Source organism: Marmota monax, unplaced genomic scaffold (assembly GCF_021218885.2).
Source record: "Marmota monax isolate L192 unplaced genomic scaffold, Marmota_monax_Labrador192_F-V1.1 WCK01_AAM20220418_F8-fsc00159, whole genome shotgun sequence".
Taxonomy (NCBI): Eukaryota; Metazoa; Chordata; class Mammalia; order Rodentia; family Sciuridae; genus Marmota; species Marmota monax.
The window spans coordinates 1,060,041-1,083,067 of record NW_026694999.1 but is presented as its reverse complement, the minus strand read 5'-3'; the positions used below and the strand labels follow the sequence as shown (position 1 = coordinate 1,083,067).

At 34.8% G+C, this 23,027-nt stretch overlaps 1 long non-coding RNA gene and 1 other non-coding gene across 2 annotated transcripts; one reads left to right on the top strand and one right to left on the bottom strand.

Annotated features, from left to right (window-relative positions):
* Nucleotides 1–513: 513 nt before the first annotated feature.
* Nucleotides 514–675, bottom strand: LOC124081342 (U1 spliceosomal RNA). Its single transcript, XR_006848019.1, has one exon. It is a non-coding gene; the product is annotated as a U1 spliceosomal RNA (small nuclear RNA).
* Nucleotides 676–6,165: 5,490 nt separating this feature from the next.
* On the top strand, nucleotides 6,166–12,638 carry LOC124081311 (uncharacterized). The gene is made up of 5 exons (XR_006848014.2): nucleotides 6,166–6,780; nucleotides 7,808–7,910; nucleotides 9,420–9,596; nucleotides 10,783–10,929; nucleotides 12,398–12,638. It is a non-coding gene; the product is annotated as an uncharacterized LOC124081311 (long non-coding RNA).
* The last annotated feature ends 10,389 nt before the right edge of the window (nucleotides 12,639–23,027 follow it).

Here is a 23,027-nt window from a genome sequence, read left to right as displayed (position 1 = left end):
GACCATATTTTATGATTCCATTTTTCTGATGTCCTAGAACTAGCAAAACTGATCATACAAATGAGATTAGAGGTTTCCTAGGTCAGAGGATATTGTATGTTCATTGTAAAGCAGTATCAGAAAACTTTTGGTAATGACACAAATGTTCTATATCTTAAAAGCAGAAGTAGTTATATAGTCAAAAGTTACCAAATAATTGCATTATTCAGTTGCATGTAGATTTTATAGCATATAATTTATAGTTTAATAGCATTTATTTTAAAATGTTTTTAAATTCTTGTATGTGTTGTAAATTTGTGTTAAACTTACAAAATATGATTTATTTTTAAATTTTAATGATGTCAAAGAAGGTGTGAACTGTTTCTTGAAAGGGTTGTGATTCAAAGGTTAAAAAGCAATGTATTAAATGAAGGAAATTTGAGAGATGCCTTGTTTTGTTCATTTTGGTTTACCACTAACCCCAACATGGTGGCCAATTGGAAGTTTTGCTTGATACATTTTGTTTTTTTTAACCAGGGAGAGGGCGAACGCAGTCCCCACTACCACAAATTATGCAGTCGAGTTTCCCACATTTGGGGTAATCGCAGGGGTCAGCACCTCTGGAGTGCAATGGAGAAGCCTCGCCCTGGGAAAACCACCTTCGTGATCAAGGTATCTCCCCTGCCAGGTAAGTATGCTTGATACATTTTTACTGAATTTTTTAATGTTAATTTTCAGAAAATTTAAATTACCTTGTCAGAGCAAATAATTATCTTTCATATTTGAATATATTCTTATTCATCTCTAAATTGAAAGCCTAGTTTACTAAATTAAAGATCTTTATTTTATTTTCATTAAGTATTGGCCAATATCTTAAGTAGATTGGTGTTTTCCTAAATTCTCAAGTTTATGACTGTTGACTATCTTTTTTTTAACCCACATATTATTAGGAAATTGATTCCAAACTGTATCATGTGAGATATGGATAAGAATAATTTTCTATCAGATAGAGATGCTCAACATTGTGATTGTTGGTGAAAGGTTATATTTTATCATACTTGAATGTCTTCTTTAAGTGGACATATTAATTTATGCTCAGATAATTGCTCTCTAAAATGTGAGCAAATAAGAGAAATTTAAGTTTACATGAGGAACTTTTTGGTTCAAATTAGGCTAAAACATACCATTATGATACTGTGCACTTGGAAACTGTCAAGCTTGTGTATTGCCAAATACTCTGGAATCAGGAGCTGTAGACAAATTTTGAATCTGAGCCTAAAATTGCTGACATATAAATAGGAAGGCAAGTTTCCTTAAAGGATATACATTTTTTTCACCCTCTAGTATCACAGATAGTTGTTAATTTTAAGTGTATCTTATCCTAAAACTCTGTCTTAAAGTTTGGCTCTTCTGGTTTTTTTTCTTGGGAATACATTCTTGGAACTCATTATGTGCCTGCATGATTTATCCTGGATTAAAAAAAAATGTAAGCACATTTAGTTTTGATTATAAAGCTGTTTGGGACTATTTGCCTCAACATAATTTGATTGTTTTGTTGCTTTTCATCCTCTTTGACAGATACTTACATTTTTAATTGAAAATAAATGAATAATGATACTACTCTGGAGGAGAAGTTTAGTAATAGAGGTTATTTTGTGCTGGAAACTATTTAACAAAAGTAGAAAAATGTTCCTAAATTTATTATTAATTGCTATAAATTTATCCTATATAAATAATTCTCTATAAAGCTCAAATTACTTACCAGGTAGTTCTTAGTGAAACCTATAATATACTGCTAGTGTATATACTATGTCTCTAAACTGCTAATTTGCCTATAACAATAGATTATAAAATAGCATTAGTAAAGCAATAAATCATGATTTGATTAAGGTCCTTCATTTTTCAACTGAAAACTCAAGAGCTTATCAGTAGAACATCACTGATTTATCTATCCTGAACTGTTCTCATTTGATCTTTCTTCTGAGCTCCTTCCTCTTTCATATTTAAATAAAATAATAGTAAAACCCTAAAAGAGTCAGCCCATCTGAAAACCAGTTTGAATTCAGAGCTCCTGAGAACTCTATATCAAGTATTATTAAAACCTAAACCCTCTCAAACATTTCTTATGTTTTTAAGATTACTTGGGGTGACTAAAACAATATGGCTATTGGAATCCAGGTGATGGCCAGGACAGGTCTTGGGAAAGGAGAATGGGGTGTTCACTGAGTTGAGAGCTCATGTAGGCAAATGTGTGGCACATTTTCGTCCAGTACTAACCTGGACACATAGCTTGACAGTAGATAATACTGGTACGCCAGATATTAGAAACTTACAGGCCATTCGAATCACACAAACAAATACTGTGTAACCTTGAATCCAAGTGGAATTTCAAGTAGCATGTGCTTTTTGAAAAAGTAAGTGAAAATGTCATGGGGATACTAAGTTTTGGTGTGTGGTGAGGGCCAAAGGAAGGCACTTAATAGTCTACATGTTTAAAAGATATCAATATATATCTATTTAATCCTTGGACTTTTACTCTTTAGTTGTTTTTCAACTGTTGAATTGTGATTCTCTTTTTCAACTGTATGACTGGTGCACTTTGTATTCAAGGAACTAACCTTTTTCAAATTTCCTTTTATGTATTGTATTTTTTCCCCAAAGTGACTATAATCAAAGAGCACTAAAGATACATTAAAAACCTTTTATCCTAGCTACTTTTATAGGATACACTTTCTTAATGCTAACATTTTCTTTATGCACTCCTTTAATGACATCAGAAGAATAATAAAAATGTGAAAATGCTAGACATTCATCATAAGTACTAACTTTACCTTTTCTTGGTTCAAGTTGATTAGTAGTGATAAAATTAAGTTCCATGGTGATTGTTCAGCATAGGTACTTGCAAATTCCACTGGTGATAGCATGATTTTTTGTACTACTAAAAAATTATATGGAAAACATATCTTTATTTCAGATGGCTTTATTTTGTGGTTATAGGGTGAAAGTGTATCTTTAAAAATAAAATATGAAGTCCATATGTTTTTGCTGTAGTAAATCCAATTCTAAAATTAAGAAGGTGGTAATAATTTTATCCTTGGCAAAATAGAAGGTGCAAACAGCTATATTTTTCTTTTCTGCTGATTTGAATTTCCCCTGTTAAGAGAGGAAGTGGAATAGATGTGTGTTTTTAAAATTTTTCTCTCAGTTAATACTTGATTCCCATAATAAATCAAGTATCTGGCTAGTCTAAACAGCTATTGGACATCATTTTCTTATATGGTTAGTGTTTGATAGTGGTTAGTGTTTATTAGTGATTACTTTTCCTAGTCAGAGTTTTCATGGTACTTTGCAATAAAGAATTATGTAGAATGTTTTACTTTGTACCAATTCATAACAATTATGACTTCAATTTCATAAGCATTTTAGATTTATTTCACAAACATCATGAACTTATGATGGGGAAGGTGCTCTACTGGGCTTGTCACTTTGAGGTCCATCAAGCCCTTGAATGATTGCTCTTCGTTTTGGAGTTATTTCTTGCCCTAAGAAACACCAAAGAATTCTGAAGCTTCCTATAACTACTGGGAAATGACAAATAGTGTTTGATAGATTTTCTTATCCCCAAATAGCAACAGTTCTGCACACACTTGCTATCTATCTATGAAGGAAAACAAAATAAAGCATCTCAAAGAATCTCAGATGACTGTTTATACTAATCTGAAGAGATTTATAGCTGCCGTCTGTACATTCTGTACCAATCCACACACATTTTTATTTATGTCAAATACATATCCTTTTTTTTTAAAGTAAGAGTAGATTGAGAAATCAAAACTGTTCTCAAATAACAGAAGTTAAGGCCAGATTAGGATATTGGTATTTCACTATTGAAACTAATATCAAACTATTTCTTTTCTTCAAACTATTACTTTAGAACGCTTTCATCCAATGCATATTTCTGGATGAATAAGTGCATGGATCAGGTAACGTGTTTATAAACACTTATTGATTCCTTCTCCTCTGGGCCACGTACTAAACTATAAAATGAATAAGCCGTCCTTTCTCCAAGGGCTTACCTCTTGGCTGATAGACATGTAAGCAAACAGATGCGCTTCAACAGCCTGTGTGCTGTGATAGATGCAGACAACAGTGGAAAGCATGGGAACAGATGTGGCCATTTGAGAAATACAAGGTCAAGGATTTGTTATATGGTATTTAAACAAGTACACTAGGTGATTTTGAGAAAATTTATTGAAAATATGCTTTTATGAAAGCAATACAAATCTTCATATTTTTTCTTGACTAATAGAAGACTTTTCTCTGCATAATTCTCAAACCATTGTATTTCTCAAATGGCCACATCTATTGGTAGTTCTGAGAGTAAGACTCTGGACTCCCATTGCTAATAAACTCCCCAGGTTATCAGAATTTCCACAGAAGGTTGGGGATCAAGGCCCCTTATAGTTGAAATGTGTGGAATACTAGTTTTTGTGGACTTTAAGGTATATTTCTGTACTTCAAGAATATTTGATTGATAAAGTGGAAATTTTCTCCTGATTAATTCAGCTACAAGAACACACAGCCATACGAGGTTATAACCAAGCCCACCCATTGACTATGGGGTACCAGGTTATGCTGATTGAGGGGGAACCTCCTATGTAGAGCAGTGCTTCTGGAAGTAGAGACCTGTACACAATGAGCATCAGTCCCAGTACCCCAGCTCTCTGTTAGCATTCAATCTACCTGTTCTCCACATGAAATATTCCAATCAGGAAATGCTGGATTTGCTTTTATTTGAGCTCGTAGCAGCTCTTTTCAAATATATCAACAGACAAAAAGTTAAACAGAAGAATGGCTTCATAGCTGTGGCACTCAAGAGCAAGCTGCATGCCCTCTTTAAATTCTGTCCAGGCACATAGCTAAACACTTAGGACAGGTTTGGCCCTTGCCCCTGGTGAATAGTTTTTGGTTAGGCATTTTTCTTTTCTTTTCTTTCTTTTTTTTTTTTTTTTGGCTATTTTGTTATATTTTTTAATGATGTTAAGTAAAGAAATTGTTGTCTTTGTTCAACAGTTATATGAGGATTGCCACTGTGATGTTGAAATGTAAAATTCTAAAGGGTGAGAAATGAGATAAAATGCATGGCTTCCAATCTGTGTTGCCAGAATTCCCACCGCCCCCTCTCATCCTCTTCTCTCTTCCTTCAGGCTGTGGCTCAGTTACCCTTCTTTTTCCATCCTTCTCTTTGCCTTCTGTTCATAAAGGCAGCAGCAGGACAAATGAGACTAGGATTCTCTTTGGTGTCACTTTTCCAGTTTTGTAATGTGGTTTATTTCCCAGTATTTTTTTTTTTATTAAATATGGTTGAAAGTTTCATCTTCATAGTCTAATTATTAAAGTAAAATATTTCTATAGCTTTTATGTTAAACTTTCAGTTACATAATTAAAAGGTAAACATTGATGTTTAATGTGTGAGGATATGCATTTTGTAATTTGCATGTTAAGAATGTAATTAGCAATAAAATGATCATTGTCCTCTATGATTTTTTTCTTTTTTTTTTCACATTTTAAGATGCCAGATTTGGCGAATGGGGAAAAGGAAGATAAATTACCTTTATACTGTTCTTACCTCAGTTACTGATGACACTGGACAACTTTCTTGCACGGGGATTCTTCAGACACATCACAAATTCCAAAGAATTTCAATCTGTTAAACTACAAATTTTAAAGACAAAATAGATGTGAGGATTGTGCGTGTGCGTGTGTGTGTGTGTACGTGTACATGTGCACATTCATGCATGCATATTCCTGTAATTTTATGGTTATTCAGTCTAATAGTATTTGAAACAGATCAGAAGTTCTTGAACTCAATATGAGACTAGAACACACTAGATGGTGCTGTTATCCCAACAGCAATGGAGCTCTGGAAACAGTGCTTGTGTAGAGCAGAGGGAGAGCAAAGGGAATCATGCCCAGAGTGCATGTTTGATTTTGCCTTACGCCAGAGGATACGCTAATATCAGATTACAGAGTTCACTGTCACCGTTTGCATCTTACTCAGAGATGATTTGCTGAAGTTCTATGCTAGAGCAACATTGTTTTAATAAATGTGTGCATGTGAGTACATGAATGCATGGGAGGTGTGGGGTGGAACAGGCATCCTGCTTTTATCTAATTTCTCTCTGACTTTATCTACTAATGCTTTCTTAAAAGACCACTATATTCCAATCAGAATTTCTAGAAATATCTTACATCTTCCTATACCCTTATTTGTCTCCTGCATTTTTCCTCCAACTGCTGTTTTACCACCATACTTTGTATTTGTCCCTTAAGACCAATCTCAAACACTATGCTCTTTGTGAAGTCCTTCCTGATAGCCTCAGTCAATTCTTTCTTTATACTTAATTCCCATATTCTTCTACATATTATATTCTGTCTGGCATTATTTGCATACAACTCTTCTTATTCTGGTAAGGTCTTTGAGAACACAGTTTCTTATGCCATTTTTCTGTCTTCCTCTTACCTTATAAGCCTTTACATGAAGCATTGCTTCTTGAAAGTAACTGATGCTTACAAATGAAATGAAGAAATGAAAGAATGAGCCAATGAATTGTTAATAAGATGAATTTTCTAATTGTTCTGGATAACCCTATTTGCTCTCCAAGTTTTTACCACATTGTTCTGAATCCTGAGAAGCTGACCTCTGCGAATTGCATCAGCCATTCTTGCCCTCTGGTCTCCAAGTGGCATGGCCAATGAGAAGGACTTCAAGAAATATGAAGTCAGGAGAAGAGAAGAGTAAAGGTATTTATTGTCTTATCACCTGAGCCATGCCATGAATTGGCCATAGTTTCCTACCCATAAAGCCATAGGAATCTAGCTCCAATCTTTTGCCCTTTCAAGTCAAGTTAGCTCTGGATACTTCACTATCCCTTGTTGCTTACATTAATTTTGTCCCTTTGTTAAACTCTCTGAAATCATCACTTTGGGTTTGTAAACTATGACCCACATACAAACTATGATCCACAAAAGACAATTAATTACAAAAATGAATTGGTTCTTTCAAGAAATCATTCTTTCTGATAATATGACCAAGGGTCAAGATTTTAAAGGATTAGTCATATAACTGAGGTTTGATTTTACCTTTATCCTGAGTCAAAACACAGATAAATCTGACACACACACCAACACTTGAGTTGCGGAACTGTTCAAAATAAGCATCTTAAATACTGAAGAACAGTTATTAATTTCCTGAAAAGGGAATTATCTACAGTGATATTAATGATTGCTTTTCTTGGGCATGGCCTATGTGCCATCTACACATTATCTCATTTAAAAATATTCCATCAGTTCTTTTCCTGCTAACACACAGAATCACTGACTCATAGAACTAAAACTATGGTTTTCAAACCTTCTCTAGCTGACCTAGGAATCTCAACTTAAATTTTATCTTTAACAAGAAAATGCATTTGACTGCCTGAGCTTTCAGTGAATAACCGATCAAGATGGGCATGCAGCTTTTGGAAATTATCCTAAAAATGACAATATTAAACACTTCATTATATAAATAAGATTCAAATGAAAATGATTTTTATACTCACACAAAAAATACAGAAAAGATTTATAATGGTTGAGAAATCTGTTCATTGATTCTCTTCCAGTGTAGACAAGAGCAATGAGAACCTTCTGCGTTTCACTTTTTCAGCTATAAAATGGCAATAATTTATCTAGCTCGCTTAGGTTTTTATGATGATTAACCGGTACCATCGTAACATCTGCTGGGGGCTGACAAAGGGTGCTCTGTTCATCTTGTTTTTCTTCTTTTCGGCAGTCACACAGTCATTTATTGGGCAGTCCCATCTAAAGCCCAGGTCTCCAGACTTCAAGTGCAGAACTAGTTCCACCTTGCTGATGCTACCCAAGTTAGTCTTCAGGTATATTATTTCTTTTTCAATTGTATTTTTCTTTTTTGGTTGATACATAGAATCTAGCATATCAGGAAAATATAGGCTAAAAATACAAACTTTAATGGCCTCTGGGTAGACAGGTTGGAGAAAGTCAGAATAGGAGAAGAACAGAGAGATCATTCTATTTCTGTACTTCTTCAATTTCCTTCGGTTTAAAATATGGAGTATGTTGTGTTAGTTAGCTTTTGTCTTTGTGACCAAAATATCTGAAAAGAACAACTTAGAAGAAGAAAACTTTTGGATTCAAAGTTTCAGAGGTTCAGTCCAAGATTAGTGGATTATGCCATTTTTCTGTCTTCCTCTTATTTATAAGCCTTTACATGAAGAACTGCTCTTGAAAGTAACTGATGCTTACAAATGCAATGAAGGAATAACAGAGTGAGCCAATGCATTGTTAATAAGATGAATTTTCTAATTGTTTCGTATACTCCTATTTGCTCAGGAGGCAGAGAGTGAAAGGAGAAGGGGCCATGAGGAAGATGAAGTTTTCCAGGGCATGCCCCCAGTGACCCACCTCCTCCAGCCTTCCTAGTTACCACCCAATTGTTCCATTCAAACTAAGACAGACAGACTGATGAGTTACAGCTCTCATAATCAAATAATTTCATCTCTGAATATTCCTGCATTAACACAAGAGCTTTTGAGGAACATCTCACATCCAAACTATAACATATGTCAAGGTACCATATTCTGCAGTGGTGTTTCCTCTACCCCATTACCTCATCCTTCAACTAGTCAGATGACTTGCAGTCAATACTTAACAATTTCCTAACATGGGCCTCACAAACTGGAAGGATAACATGCAGCCTATGAGTTTGTATTTCTCACAATCACATGCATATTAGCTCTCAGAATTCCAATTCTTAGTAACTTGACTCCCATTTTTTTCTTTTTTGGCTGACTAAATTATAGGTCTGACATTAAGGAGACAAAACAGTTCTTGGGGAGATGAGTTTTTGAATTTATTTCAAATGTTATTTATTTGAATTTATTTATTTGAATTTATTTCAGAAGTTATTTATGTCAAATTTTATTTTTGATCAAAATATACTTGTAGTTCATGTTCAAATATTCCATCTGACTGAAAGACTAGTTTTATGTCTTTACTCTTTGGATTGTGAGAAAAGGACAGACTATAGAGAATTTGTGGATAAATGTGAGAATACAATATAAAATCCACAGAGAAAAATAAAAACAACACCAGAATTTCAGTCTCTAAAATATAGAATATAGTCCTTAATTATCTTTAAAATTTGTCAATGTTTCTTCTTAATTTTGCCCCATGTAAACCAGGTATCAAATACTTACATACACTTACTGATATATACAAACATACATACATACACACGCTTATATGCTTGTGATTTTAAGAGTATCTTTCACATTTGTGAATATAGACAGAAAAATCGATGGATAAGTAGTTGATTGATATTTCCAAATTCATATACATTTATCTTATGATCATTCTTCTTATAGTGATTTCTAGACCTAAGAGTTCTGTGAAGCAGATCACTTGTCTTGCTGATGAGGCCACCTTGGTCAACATTAGCACGTGTGATGAGTGAAGGACAATGGCTGTTTTCAACACAAGCTACAAGAGGATATTCCATTTGACATGTAGCTTATCTGCCCAGAAAAGAGGTTACTTACAAGGTGAGTCAGAAAGCACAGCCTTCTGCTAATAGTGCACCAAATCCAGCCAACAATAATGTGCATTGAACACAGAAGGGCCAACAGTGCTACCCTGCAGCACGGTATGTCCTAGGTTCCCTGCTAAGAGCTCTGCATTACTTCCAATGAAGGAGAAATTTTTAAAAAGTCCTAGTCTTCTACTTTCATTAAATCATGTTTAATGAAGTAGAACTGGAAGATAATAGTGGACCAAAAATATAAATGTCTAAAAACTACGTGTATATATATTATTATATTCATATAACACATGTATGTAATATATGTACATAATATATATGTATAATATATGTACTATAACATACAATATATGTGTATATAATATATAATATATGTACATGATGTGTATATGATATATTTGTGTATATTATTATATATAATATATATTACATATTAGTCATAGAATAAAAGAAAGAGTTTATCAGTAACACATATGCTTCCCTTTTAAAACTATTGATATTAATATGATAAAATAATTTTGAAGAAACTAGAAACACATATCAAAGTGATCTCAAATCTCTTGGCAACAAGGATAAAATAAGAAGGTACTGCATCAGAATATTATATAGCAATTACTAGTTTTGATTTGTGTTTTGTCCTTAGTGGAAATGAAGCTGATCTTTACCCTAGTTTACTGAAGACAATGCAAGCTTTAAGCTTTCACTTGCTAAATTTTGCTAACAATGTAGTTTTGCCCACTTGGGAGCTGAAATCTTGATTGTGATATTCACTGTTAAGTGAGTGATCTTAGCACCTGCAACCAAAGAGCCAATGTAGATCCTAGGGGTGTGTTAAATGCAATTGAAATCCATTTAAATATCAAAGCAAAAGTTGAAGCACAGTCAGATAAGATGGATATTGAAAGAATTGGAAATAAAATTTAAAAATATGTTCATTGAATACAACCTAATTGTAGACTGATATATGCCAGACAATTGCAGATTCAAATCCTATTTGAAAATTGGGCAATGTATTATTAGAATTCAAAGACAAAATCCTCATGAGCACCCATTCAGCAAATTTAAACTTTGAGTGCCCATTGCTATTGCAGCTGACCATAGACATTCAACTCTTTATTTAAGATCAAAGAAAAAAATGCAATATATACATTTAAAATTTTTATTCTTTTTTTTTTCTTTTTACCTACTAGGAATCAAATTGAACCCAGGGGCACTCTACCACTGAGTTACATCTTCAGCCATCTTTATTGTTTGACATAGGGTCTCATCAAGTTTCCCAAGCTGGCTTCAAACCTGTTATGCTCCTGCCTCGGCCTCTCTAGTATCTGGGATGACAGGTATGTACCACCATATATTTCATAAACCAGCAATAGAAAAAAAATCTCTCTAGTAATCATACAAACCTCATTACTAGAGAGCATAAACTATTTTCTTGGGAAAACTACCCCAAATTACCTTGTGAAAGTAGAATCATTAGTGGGTTATTAAAGATTCTCCTAAGTGAATCAAATGTCTATTTCTCTTTCTTTTCATGTGTGGATTTACTGAGATTTATATGGGTGCATGGCAGCCAACCTTGAGTGGACATTTCTCAGGTTCCGTTACAGTTGTAGCCACGTGTAAACTGAATAGAAGTGAACTTGGCTCCTTCCTAGTCATCCTGTTAGGACCTTTTCAGTGCATACTATTGTTCCTCTTTTTGGCTGGGTAGGAGATAGCACATTTGGGGGCAACTGTCTTCAATTTAAAAATAGAAACCACATTTTGGAGATAGAAAAGTACGTCTAGTCAACTCTCAGAAGAGAAACCATGCTAACACTTACTTACCTGTAAACTCTTACATGAGAAAGAAATAAAACTATATTTTGTTCAAGCAAATGCATATTTTGTCAGCTTTATTGAAATATAATTCATATTCCATAAAGTTTACTTCTGTTAAGTGGATAATTCAATGGTTTTTAATGAGTATTGAGTTGTGGGACCAATATCATAATTTAACTTTAGAACATTTTCAACAATCCCTAAAAGACAACTTTCATCCACTAGCAGTTAGTCCCTAACTCCCAACCCCTCAGCAGCACCCCTCCAGCCCTAGACAACCACTAACCCACTTTCTGTCTTTGTAGCTTTGTCTGTACTGGACATCTATATATATATCTATATATATATATATATATATATATATATATATATATATATATATGGACTGTAATGACTGCCTTTTAATATTCAGCATAGTGTTTTTGAGGTCAACCCATTTTGTAGCATGTATTAGTACTTTATTCCTTTTGGTTACCAAATTATACTCTGTTGTATGGATTTAGCAGATTTGCTTATTCATTCACCAGCTGATCAACATTTTTTTGGTTTCACTTTTTGGTTGTTATGAATCCTGGATGTTAGAGTACAAAATTTTTGTGTAGCCATGTGTTTTCATTTTGGGGTGATATATACCCAAGAGTGAAATTGGTGTATTATATGATAACTCTGTATTTAATGTTTTGAAGAATTGCTGAAGTGTTTTCCAAAGTAGCTATGGCATTTTACATTATCACCAATAGTGTATATATAGCAAGTGTGTTTTCAGGTTTCTTTGTTACTACAACTGAACTTCTACCCAGAAGTGATATTCAAAATATTCAACAACTAATACAATATGGAGAAAAATCTGTAGTATGGAGAAACTTGCTTAAACTGTCTTATGAGAAGCAATTGTTGATGTACTAGGGATTGAATCCAGGTGCCCTTTACCACTGAATTGCATCTCAGCCCATTTATTTTTTTTTCTTTTTTTCATTTTGACAGGGTCTCAATGAGTTACCCAGACTGACCTTGAACTTGCTATCATCCAGCCTCAGTCTCCCAATTTGCTGGGATTACAGGTCAAGAACCAACCATTAATTAGGAATTTTAAATGTCAGTTATTAAATCTGTGGTTGTTGGAAGTGGCCCATGGGTGAATATTTACAACACAGAAATTGGCAACAACAACAACAACTAGTCAGGGAAATGCATTCAAAAGCATTAATAATTTGTGGTTATTTGAAATTATTTTAATATATGTGAAATTAAATATTTGGAATAGATCTGTAATTTCAGCGTATAAAATATTTAACACATTTTACTTATATTTGACTTACTCAATCGAAAATTGAGTTAGACCCATGATTTTAAGTAAAAGAAAATTATATAGTTATTAAACCTGTTAGAATTTTAGGATAATTTATGAGCTACTGCCTTGTAAATCAAATTTATTAAATCACAAGAATGTTTAAATACTTAGATTTTTTTGTAGGAGGCATTTGAAATATTTTAAAAGAAAATAAGTATAGTAGAATGATAGATGCATTGAAGCATATTTACCAGAAGTGTCTCTCTTGACACCTGTCAAAATTTGCCCCGCTGGGGATATAGTTGAATGATAGAGCACTTGCCTAGCATGTGCTGGGTCCTGGATTTATTCCCAAGCATCATAAATAAAAACAAATTACCAGGTTAGTGAATGAATAAAGGAAGTTATTAATCAAACTTCAAGGACTTAAGACATTTTAAATATTTTATTTCAATAAATCAAATATTAATTTTAGAAGTCATACTAAAATCTCTGTTATCCCCTGAAGATGCTCTCGAGGACATAAAGGTTATTCAATGACATGTAGACTCTGTCTGGGAAGGTATTTCTGGGTTCCTGAATAAAATGATCAAAACACAGGTTTCTAGAAAAATAATTAAAAGGATATACTGAGAATTAGTATCTCAGTATATGGGTATACTATACTATTCTGATAAAGTTTATTGTTTTCTCTTTCTTCTTTACTTGGGAACTTGTGTTAACACCTTTTTCATTAGAATGGAGGGAGTGACCTGACCCAGGTCTAGGTGCCTCTTCTTGCATATTCCAGTGATACTTGTCCATGGACCACATGGGTACATCAGTCTGCTAGTGCCTATCCTTATAACTATCTTCAGATTCAGCATCTCTGTTGATGTAATTGTTCAAAGTTTATCTGAAATGGTAAAGCTTTCTTAATGTCTTTTTATACAAATTTAAAGTGCTCTGGAGAGTGCTGGTTGCCAAATTGGGAATGTTATCATGGGAATGGCGGTATTCCAAGGTCTTGCCTCCATGAATTTTAGTCTCAGTTCTCTCTGGACTGCTTGCCTTACTGAAACAAAGAGAAAGGCTATATTCTGAATTTTCTCATGGGAAGAGTTCCTTCCCTGGCTCAAAATACAAGTTAAAACCATTATATCCAACCATATTAAGATGCCTTTTCTTTTACTCTTTTTAACATCTCTCCTGGTAGAAATGGTTCAGGGGGATCCCTGTCTTTATTTTTACTTTTTTTTCCCCCATTGAAATGTTTTTTTCTCACTATCATGAGGGCTTCCATCAAAATTTAAGGGAATTACAAAAACCATGACTTACTGTGAAAGCTGATTAATTCCATGCACTTTATCTGTACTTCCAGGCTTTAAATGTGCAGATATTTCATTTGTTTGCTTTTGTGTTTTACATTCACAGGCAACTCCCAACTACACATTCACAGGAGGACATCTCCAACAAACTTCACTGTCTCTTCTTTGCCCTGTCTACATTTCATTGTATCACACATTTACATTCCCTTAGGGGAAAATTGCTTTAGACTTAACTGTAGTATGACACTTATAAAAATTCCTTGATTCCAAATTTCCTGCTGTATATTAATAGTTCATATCCAAGAAAATAATAAAATTTTAAAAAAATATTCATCCAATTATCACAAGAGAAACTGGACCCAAACTCCTCAGCAAACCTGTATAAAATCTTCCAATAATCTAGAGGGAGCCAGACATCATGGGTTTCAACTGCATTGCTGGGTGCTTGAGATTTTGGCATCTATTTCTCAGACAACAGAATGTTTGTTAATACTAAGGATGCCTAATCTACTAAGTGACTTCATAGTTTCAAGTGGGGAAAAAAACCTAATCAAACCACTACTGGGAATGTTTTTATTTGTTTAGCAAGAACAATTTTCAACTAATATTTCACGGCAAGACAAGACCACACAAGCATCACTGAAGCCATTCTTGTCAAATGTTTCTTGGCCTGACAAAACACCTGCAGAAGAAAATGAACAGCAGGATATTCTGAGGCTCTGCAAGGGGAAGTAGAAATAGTTGCAAAAAAAAGATGGAGAAATAATATTTAAGTTTCCTTAAAATACAACCTCAATAATACTGAATAGGAGTGAATAACTAAGAACAATAGCACAAAATAACAAAACTAGAATAAAGGAACAAAAGAAAGATGATTTCATGTGAGCCTATTCAGACTATGACTATAAGAAACCTTCACACCATGCCAGGTTATTGAAAGATATCCTAAGAGCAGTTTGCAGCCTAAGGAATAAATTACTTTGTATGTGATTCAAGACACCATTGAATTAAGATTTATTGCTAGATATTAAGGATCTTAACAATTGTATTTGGTGAGTTGAATAAAAGCAAATTTTTATGAAACTTAAATCAAGTTTATGAGATGAATTCCACAAGATCTGCTACTTTAGCTTACATCCTGAAATATTTTTTGTTTTATTTTGTTTTTAAGTGGAAGACTTTTCTTTCCTAGGAAGATTCATAGCTATAGTCTCCTTTTCCACCTTTCTCCAGTAAACCTGCTAGTTCTAAAATCTGCTTTCTTCTTAATTCTACCGAACTTATCTACTATTTATATGGATAAAATTGAAAAAAAATAATAGTTAAATTAACATTATTACAAAATTCTAAGTGATGGAATATTCCATTTAGTGCATGATTGAAACAAGGAAATTATCACCTTTAATTTGTATGTAATGACATTTTGATAAACCAAAAGTTAAGAGATTTGGGAAAACTTGGAGTGTTTATAGCTACAATATTGACAAATGAATATGTGTAGAGATTTTTTTTTAAGTTTGCATTATAACTGGGGTTGTGGCTATCATGTGTGAGGCACTAGGTTTGATTCTCAGCACCACGTCTAAATAAATAAATAAATAAAGGTCCATAAAAACTAATAAATTTTTTTTAAAAAATCCATAAGTTTGCATGCTAGCCTTCTGAGAGTTCAGTGCTGTCTTGATACATCACAGAGTAAGTCAAAGTGGTAAGTTAAGGATATAGACTCACACCAAAGTGTATCTCATGTTCTTGCTCATGCTTCTTTTTCCTGTCTTCCCATTGCCCTCCCCCACACTCTTTTACTCTCTTTTGCTTAAGTCTGAACCTTAACATTATTGCAATAATGTAGTTTGCTTGTACCAATAACTTTCTTGTCAGGAGACATCTGTTCTGTTATAAAAAGTCTCTTCTAGTAAAGCATCAATCATGTCACACTTGTAAAGCAAAACACATTTTTTGGGGGTCCCTAGATAGCAAAATACTGCTGAGAAAACAAACTGTGCAGAAATATTAACTGTGGCATATTAATACATGTACTCTTCACATTCTTTATTTGTCTCCTCTTGGTGCCATGTGATTCTGACAGTACTTGCTGCTGACCTCTTGTCTCTGAAATCACTAAGGACTTGTCAGTGTCCTCCTTAAAAGCATCAAAGTGGGCTGAGTGCCACAGAGATCCACATGATAGGAGAATGATGCTGCATTTTAGGCACTTGGATTTCATACGCTAAAAGCACAACTGTTAAACACTGTCGCAACTGTCTGAGAAGCTTCCCAAAGTGTGCCTACACAATGTCAAGCTACCTGGAAGGTTGTAGTTGATCATGTTAGGTGTCTGCAAATGCTCAGCTGCTTGGCATCCCTGATACAAAACATCTAGATGATGGATGTAAACTTGCACTTGACATCCTGAGGATTTTTGCATTACATTGATGTGCTCACCATGTACTTTTATGGCACCATTGAGAGAAATGAGACCGTACTGCTCCTTACCTACATCGAGGTTTGAAGTGGGGCGTGAAAGATAAATTGAGTCTTTTGGGTAAATACTTGTATGCCCAAAATTACTTTGGACAAAATTGTTAGAGCTAAAAGAAATAAATTAGTCAGTGTGTAGCTAGGAATATAAAATCATGCTAAATATTTCAAGTAGAACACAATTGGGAAGAAAACACAAGGTCTGGATAATCAAAAGGGAGAAAGGAATATCAAGGGAACTAAAAGAGAAGAGTGGGAACACAGGCCAGGCAACTGGACTGCCCAGGACTGCTGGACCTGCAGGCAGCCCATCCTGTGCTCTCCCTGTGGCAATCACCACCAAGCGCCAATCATAGCCACAGCTAGCGGGTCCAGAACCAGGACATTTCTCAGCTCATCCTGCTTTCAGGTTTCCTGACAATGATTTCAAATAACAGAAATAAATTGGAAGCCAATGGGGGAAGGGAGTATGGGAAATGAAATTTGTAGACTAGCAACCCCAAAAGTTCAAAGCAGAATGTAGTGGGACAAATATGAAAACTAGAAAAAGCAGGTAAATATGCAACAGTGTTTTGCCTGGTCAACACTCACACACATGAGATCAGATTATACTTAATATCAAAAGTAAGATGTAAATGTTGGGTACAAAGGGAGGTACAAAAATGGGAAGGTGGCAACAAACCCACAGCCCAGTGATATGTGGAGTATATAAACAAAGCAATGACATTTTCCTGTGTAGCCTATTAGCCTGCCCTTTTATATAAACTGAGACATCTGAGCTTTTCTAAAATGTACGTTTCTTCAGTAATCCATGAATATTTTCTTCTTGTAAAATATTAAAATTTATAGCTGCAGGTTAATCCCTCTTTGATTACTAAGTCAATCCTAGTTTCTTTCCCAGAAATGACTACTGTCAGTTTGATGTGTATTCAAATAAGCTGAAGCATCCTTCAGTAGAAGAAACAACCAAGTGAAATCTATTTACCCAGTGGAGTATTTTGCTGCCTTTTAAGAGAAAAAAAGTAGGTCTATAAAGATTTTATGAATGGCAAGTAAAAAAAAAAAATTGAATTTTCAGGATTTGTACTGTATTCCATTTGTAAGTTTTTCTAAACAAACACAAAATATAGACTTATTTTCTTCCTAGTGTGTCCTTCTAACATGGTCTTCTGTGCCCATTGCATCCCAGTTTATATCTGGTCACCTCCCAGATTGACTGACTCTGATCCCCCGTGACCCCCCGCCATGTATCATCCCAGATTCTCTGTTCTATTTCTCACCATTAATTGGCTGGAAGAAAGAACACTAGAAGTTGTAAAAAGAGACAACAAAAGGGTAAATGAAACAAATGAAAGCTAGTTACAGGTAACATCATGGAATTCTTTATGTAACATCTTGGGATTCTTTATCTTTGCAAAAAACTTAATCATAGGAAATGTTTTCCTATGAAATTCCATAGATTCTCAGTTTCTGTTAAGGACTTAACAAACCTATTTGACTCTATCCATTTTCTCTCCCTTCCTTCCTTCTTTACTTCCTTTCTTCCTCCCAAAACTTAGATATGGCTCCATGTAAGTTAAAGAAATTTCAATTAAAAGAGAAATTTTGATAAAAGATAGCAGTTTATCTTTGGGTGAAATCTTTGCTAGACTTCTAAAATAATCTCTCTAAGAAAAGAACCACTGAAAGAAATGCAAAATAAATTCAATTGGAGTGAATATCCTTAAGTAATTCAGGTGTCAAAGGCTCATTCGAATTGCCTTGTGATCTCCCCCAAAGAAGACCTGAGGTGAAGCTTGTAGACCTGGAGTTTACATAGAATATGCTCCCAGAGAGCAGAAGTGAGGGGTGGTTGGAGTGGAACCAGGAAAGAGAAAATATCAATATAAGAGTTGTTATCCAGTTGATCACCTGCAGGTGCTTGATTTCACCATGACTTTCTGAGCATATTTGTGGAATTTATCTCAGAACTGTCAATCTAAGGATGAGAGAATAAAACCCTTTCTCTCAGTTTTCAAGGACTTTGTAACACTTCTATTTTTCAAGGATTGCCCCACAGGGTTTTCACTAATTTGCATTTGTGGGTTGTCCATTCATGAGTGACAGTTTTTCATGTGGGTCTCTTGTGCCATCTGGTTAGAAAAGATACTAAAAAAGAAGGTAGAGAGGTGTTGGAAGTCCCTGAGATGAGACACTTTTTGGGTCATCCCAGGCAAAGGTGATGGCAGCCCACATAGAGCTCATCACTACAGCTATCACTGAGCCCAAGGCCTAGAGAACTTGCAGGAGGGACACAAGAGGTATCAGACCCAGAGTTCTTCAAAACTGCCATAGTTTTAACACATGAGTTCCATACTGGTAGGTACATGTGAGTGAGTGTTGTTTTATATTTAATATGTATTTCGTTTGCCTTTCTTTTACTACTTGCCATTATAGGATGAAAGAGTTATAAATAGCCACATATTCTTAAATGCTCCATAATTTTAAAATGTATTTCAGCATAGAAAATGTGCTCTTTGAGAGCAGGAATCGTGATTTACTCATTTCATTACCGTGTTCACAGTAGAAGAACAGGCAATAAAAGGAACTCAATAAACATTCAGTAATGGTGCACATGGAAAAGTTCTTCGAAGGCAATAGAAGCTAAAGCAATCCAGGTCACTTGTTCCTTTCAATATCATATGGGTTTGATTGGGTGATCCCTCCTCTGTTCATTATCTACTTACCTTTTTCTTCTAATGAATGAGAGGGCAGAAAGGAGTAATGGGTACTGGAATGGGTGGGGTATTGTTAAGAGTGGGAGAAAATTAAATATTTTCCCAAAATATACCTGATATTTTGTAAATCATGTATCCTGGCCCTGATATGTGGTATTAACTCATGTTCAGGCTTTGTTTTCTTGTCTCATTATCTCCAAAGTCCGTCCGTGACCTCTCAGTCACCAGTTATTTTAATTTCCATGCTGTTCAACTCCTATTTTAAATTATAACATAAAATAATTGCTCCCTTCTGAGGTAGTGTGAGCAGAGTTAGAAGTTATGGGGTAATTTCTAGAGCCTGCTGTAGGCCATCCTGAATTTATTATTATACTAGCTTGAGCTTCTGAAAAAAAAAATGGGCCAGACTTCAGAAAAAAAGGAATCACTTAGAATGGGACAGTCAACTGCAATTTTAAATCAGTTAATAATGTGTCTCTGCTTATCCAGAGTCTGTCAGAGACGGATGCTGGCTTCTCCAGGCTGTTGGTCTGTTTACACCAAACTAACCTGATATTTTTATCTGTTTACAAAGTGGTGCAAAGTGTTTACATAGTAGTGACCTGGATTCTTCGGGTCTGCAAATCCTGTTTGCAGCAGAATGTTTTCTAATCTTCCCTAGTGCTCTAATGGTTTGCATTGAGTGGAGTCTCAGCTCCAGTTGAAGTGACCTATTTGGAGAATGGCTCCACTTTAATACCAATATTGTCTCCCTTCTTCTCCTGAAGAATAATTCTAAAAAAGCTCCTCACATTTACCAGACTGTTTGCCTTTTGGCTAAGAGCCAATTCAAATTAAACATTTCAGATATCTGAGCATGAGTATTTTTAATGATTAGGAGTTTGGAAGTCTACACTGTGTAACAGAAAAAAACAAATAGAGTTTAGTATAACCCCTGGTTAGCCATCATCTTGTCAGAACACATCATTTTCACTAACCTATATCAACCTCATCTTTGGTCTATTTAAAGCTACTCCTGGATTTATCTCTGGAAAGCATAACTAAGTTTCTCTACATGTTAACACAGCATCAACTCATAGAAATAGGAAATTTTTACTTAAGTTTGAGTTATAAATCTTATTGATGAAGGAGGTCAGGCTGGCCCAATCTACCTTACAAGGCTGATGTGACTTTCAAATGCAGTAAAGTATATGAGTGCATTTTGTAAGCAATATGGAAATGAATATGTATCAGGTTAGGAGCAATATACATTTATTTGATTCCAAACCTGAGCAGTATTCCTGGACTTAAATTCATTAGCAGGAAATGAAATATGAGGGAAATGTGAAATGGAAATCACAAGTCTGGTGTTTTTAATCCAAGTGTTCAGATACTATTTAATATTAGTTACTGAACTGATACTTACTTATCTTCTCTGCATCTTAAAAGTCCTCACTGGCAAGCCACTAAATTACGTGATCTCTAAATTCCTTTCAGTTCTATGATTCTTTGTAGCTTCAGTACACATTCTAAATGAAATCGTGTTGCTTAGTTATAAAATGGGATCTTTGAACATTTTATTTATTTTCAGATAATTGTTTTGACAAAAGATCTTTAATAATTTCATCTCTTTTTGCCCCCTAATATGATGTTAAAATAAAATATCATTGTTTCTATAATACACTATAGAAAAGAAATATCAGATTTTCTTTAAGTAAGGGACAATTTGAACTTCAAACACACTTAGGTGAAACTATTTTGAATAAATGCAGATTTTCCTTGGGCTTCTGTAAATGAATACCCATCTCTCCAGCCGTCATTCCCAGCCTCTTCCCACCTGAACCAATGGAGCAGGGAAGAACTAGAGATGTGGAAATTGGGTGAAGTTTTGATGTTGTTTAAACTAAGCTACTGACCACTGTTTCTCAAAGCTCATTTCACCAATCATTAGTTTTATGAGATGTTACAGATAAGGCTTGAAGAAAGGTTCCATGATTAAACAAGCTTGTAGAACAGTGGACGCAGTCAACATAATCCGACTGCCTCAGTATAAAACTTCATCAGAAATTTTAATAAGGGGCATTCTCCATCTAGGTATGACATACGTGTTGTACAAAAATGATTGATCACGGGGCCCTTTATGTTTGCAGACTTATGGGTTTAGATTACTGGAAACAAATGCTAAAAAGTTTTGTTCTTGTTTTTAAGAAATTCAAATTCATTGAGGAAAGTACATATTCACTAAACACCAAGATAGAAAACCTCATGGGTAGGGTCAATCACTGATACATGCTACCATGATGGTAGATAACACCATGTTGAATACTATTAAGGATTAGTTATTAGTTTCATGTTCACCTAAAAAGACATTTGTTATGTCTTAGATCTGGGCTGAGTATGTCTTTCTAGTTTTCATGGGTTGAAATTCAATCCTCATTGTGAGGTATTGAGTGGAAACTTAATTCAACATCTATGCTTAAAGATGGGGCCTTTGGATGGTGATTAGGATTAGACTGTCATTAGTGCAGGGGTCCCATGATGAGTAATAAGAAGAGAGGCCAGAAGAGACACACAGATATGCATGCTCTGCCCTGCACCTTCCCGTGACTCTGCTAGAAAGAAGGCCATCACCAGGTGTGGTCCCTTGACTTTGGACCTCCAGAAAAGTTAGCTCAAATAACCCTCTTTTCAATGAAACTTATCCTGACAGCACTATTGTGTTATTAACAATAGAAGCAACTAATACAATACTTCACCAGTTAATTTAATTTGCTTTGTAGGGTCCTCAGTGCACTATGAAGAGCATATAGACACTTAAGAAGTACTTCAAATGCTAAGGTAAAACTTTCTAGAATATGGTTTGTAGCTGGTTATTAAAGATTTTATGGTGTTCCAGTTTGAATCTGGAAAGTCCCTCAAGAGTTCATGTGTTGAAGGCTTATTCTTCAGTTGGTGGTGCCACTGGGAGGGGAGGAAAATGAGGAACTGGGGCCTAGAGGAAGGAAATAGGTCACAGGAGTAGGTCCTTGAGGGGTGTATCTTATCCATGACCCATTTTCTTTCTCTTTACCTGCCGGCCACCCTGAGGTGAGCAGCTCTGCTCTGTCACGTGCTTTCTGTCATGTTCTGCCTTACAAAGGCCCAAAGTGACAGGCCCAAGGGACCATGGATTGAAATCTCTGAAACTGTAAGCCAAAATGATTTTTTTTTCTCCTGTAAGTAGATTTTCTCAGATATTTTGTTACAGTCACAGAAAGCTGACTAACACATCTGGCTACCTTATTCCTAATTCTTTTCTTAATTTCTTCAGCACACATTCATTGAATATCAGATCTGCGGTGCTACATCATTGACCACTTAAACACAGAACACAAGATTTGATTTAAAAAGATAAACATATATGTATTTTAAAAAAGCAGAAACGCAATGAGGAAAGAGCAGTCTCAAAGAATGCCAAGAAATATTTTCCAGAGAACACCTACCTGAATTTTGAATGCAGAATAGAAGCTTGCTAAATGGAACAAGTCAATTGATTCTAATATCAAGATTAGCAAAGCCAAAGAGATGTGAAACAATTTGCTGAAGGTGAGAAAGTATAAGCAATTCCATATTACTGGAACATAAAGTAGAAAGAGCAGAGAATAAAGACATAAAACTTAAGAGTTTGACTAGGATTACATCTTTCTGTGCTTTGCAAAACAAGTCAGAGTCTAACTCAGGCAGAGAAGAACTATGAAACAATTTTAAAGCTGACTCTTGGAGCAGTTCAGAGAGGCTAGAGGTTACATGGTGGCACTAGGGATGATGTATTTGGAAGGGACAGGACATATCTGAGATAC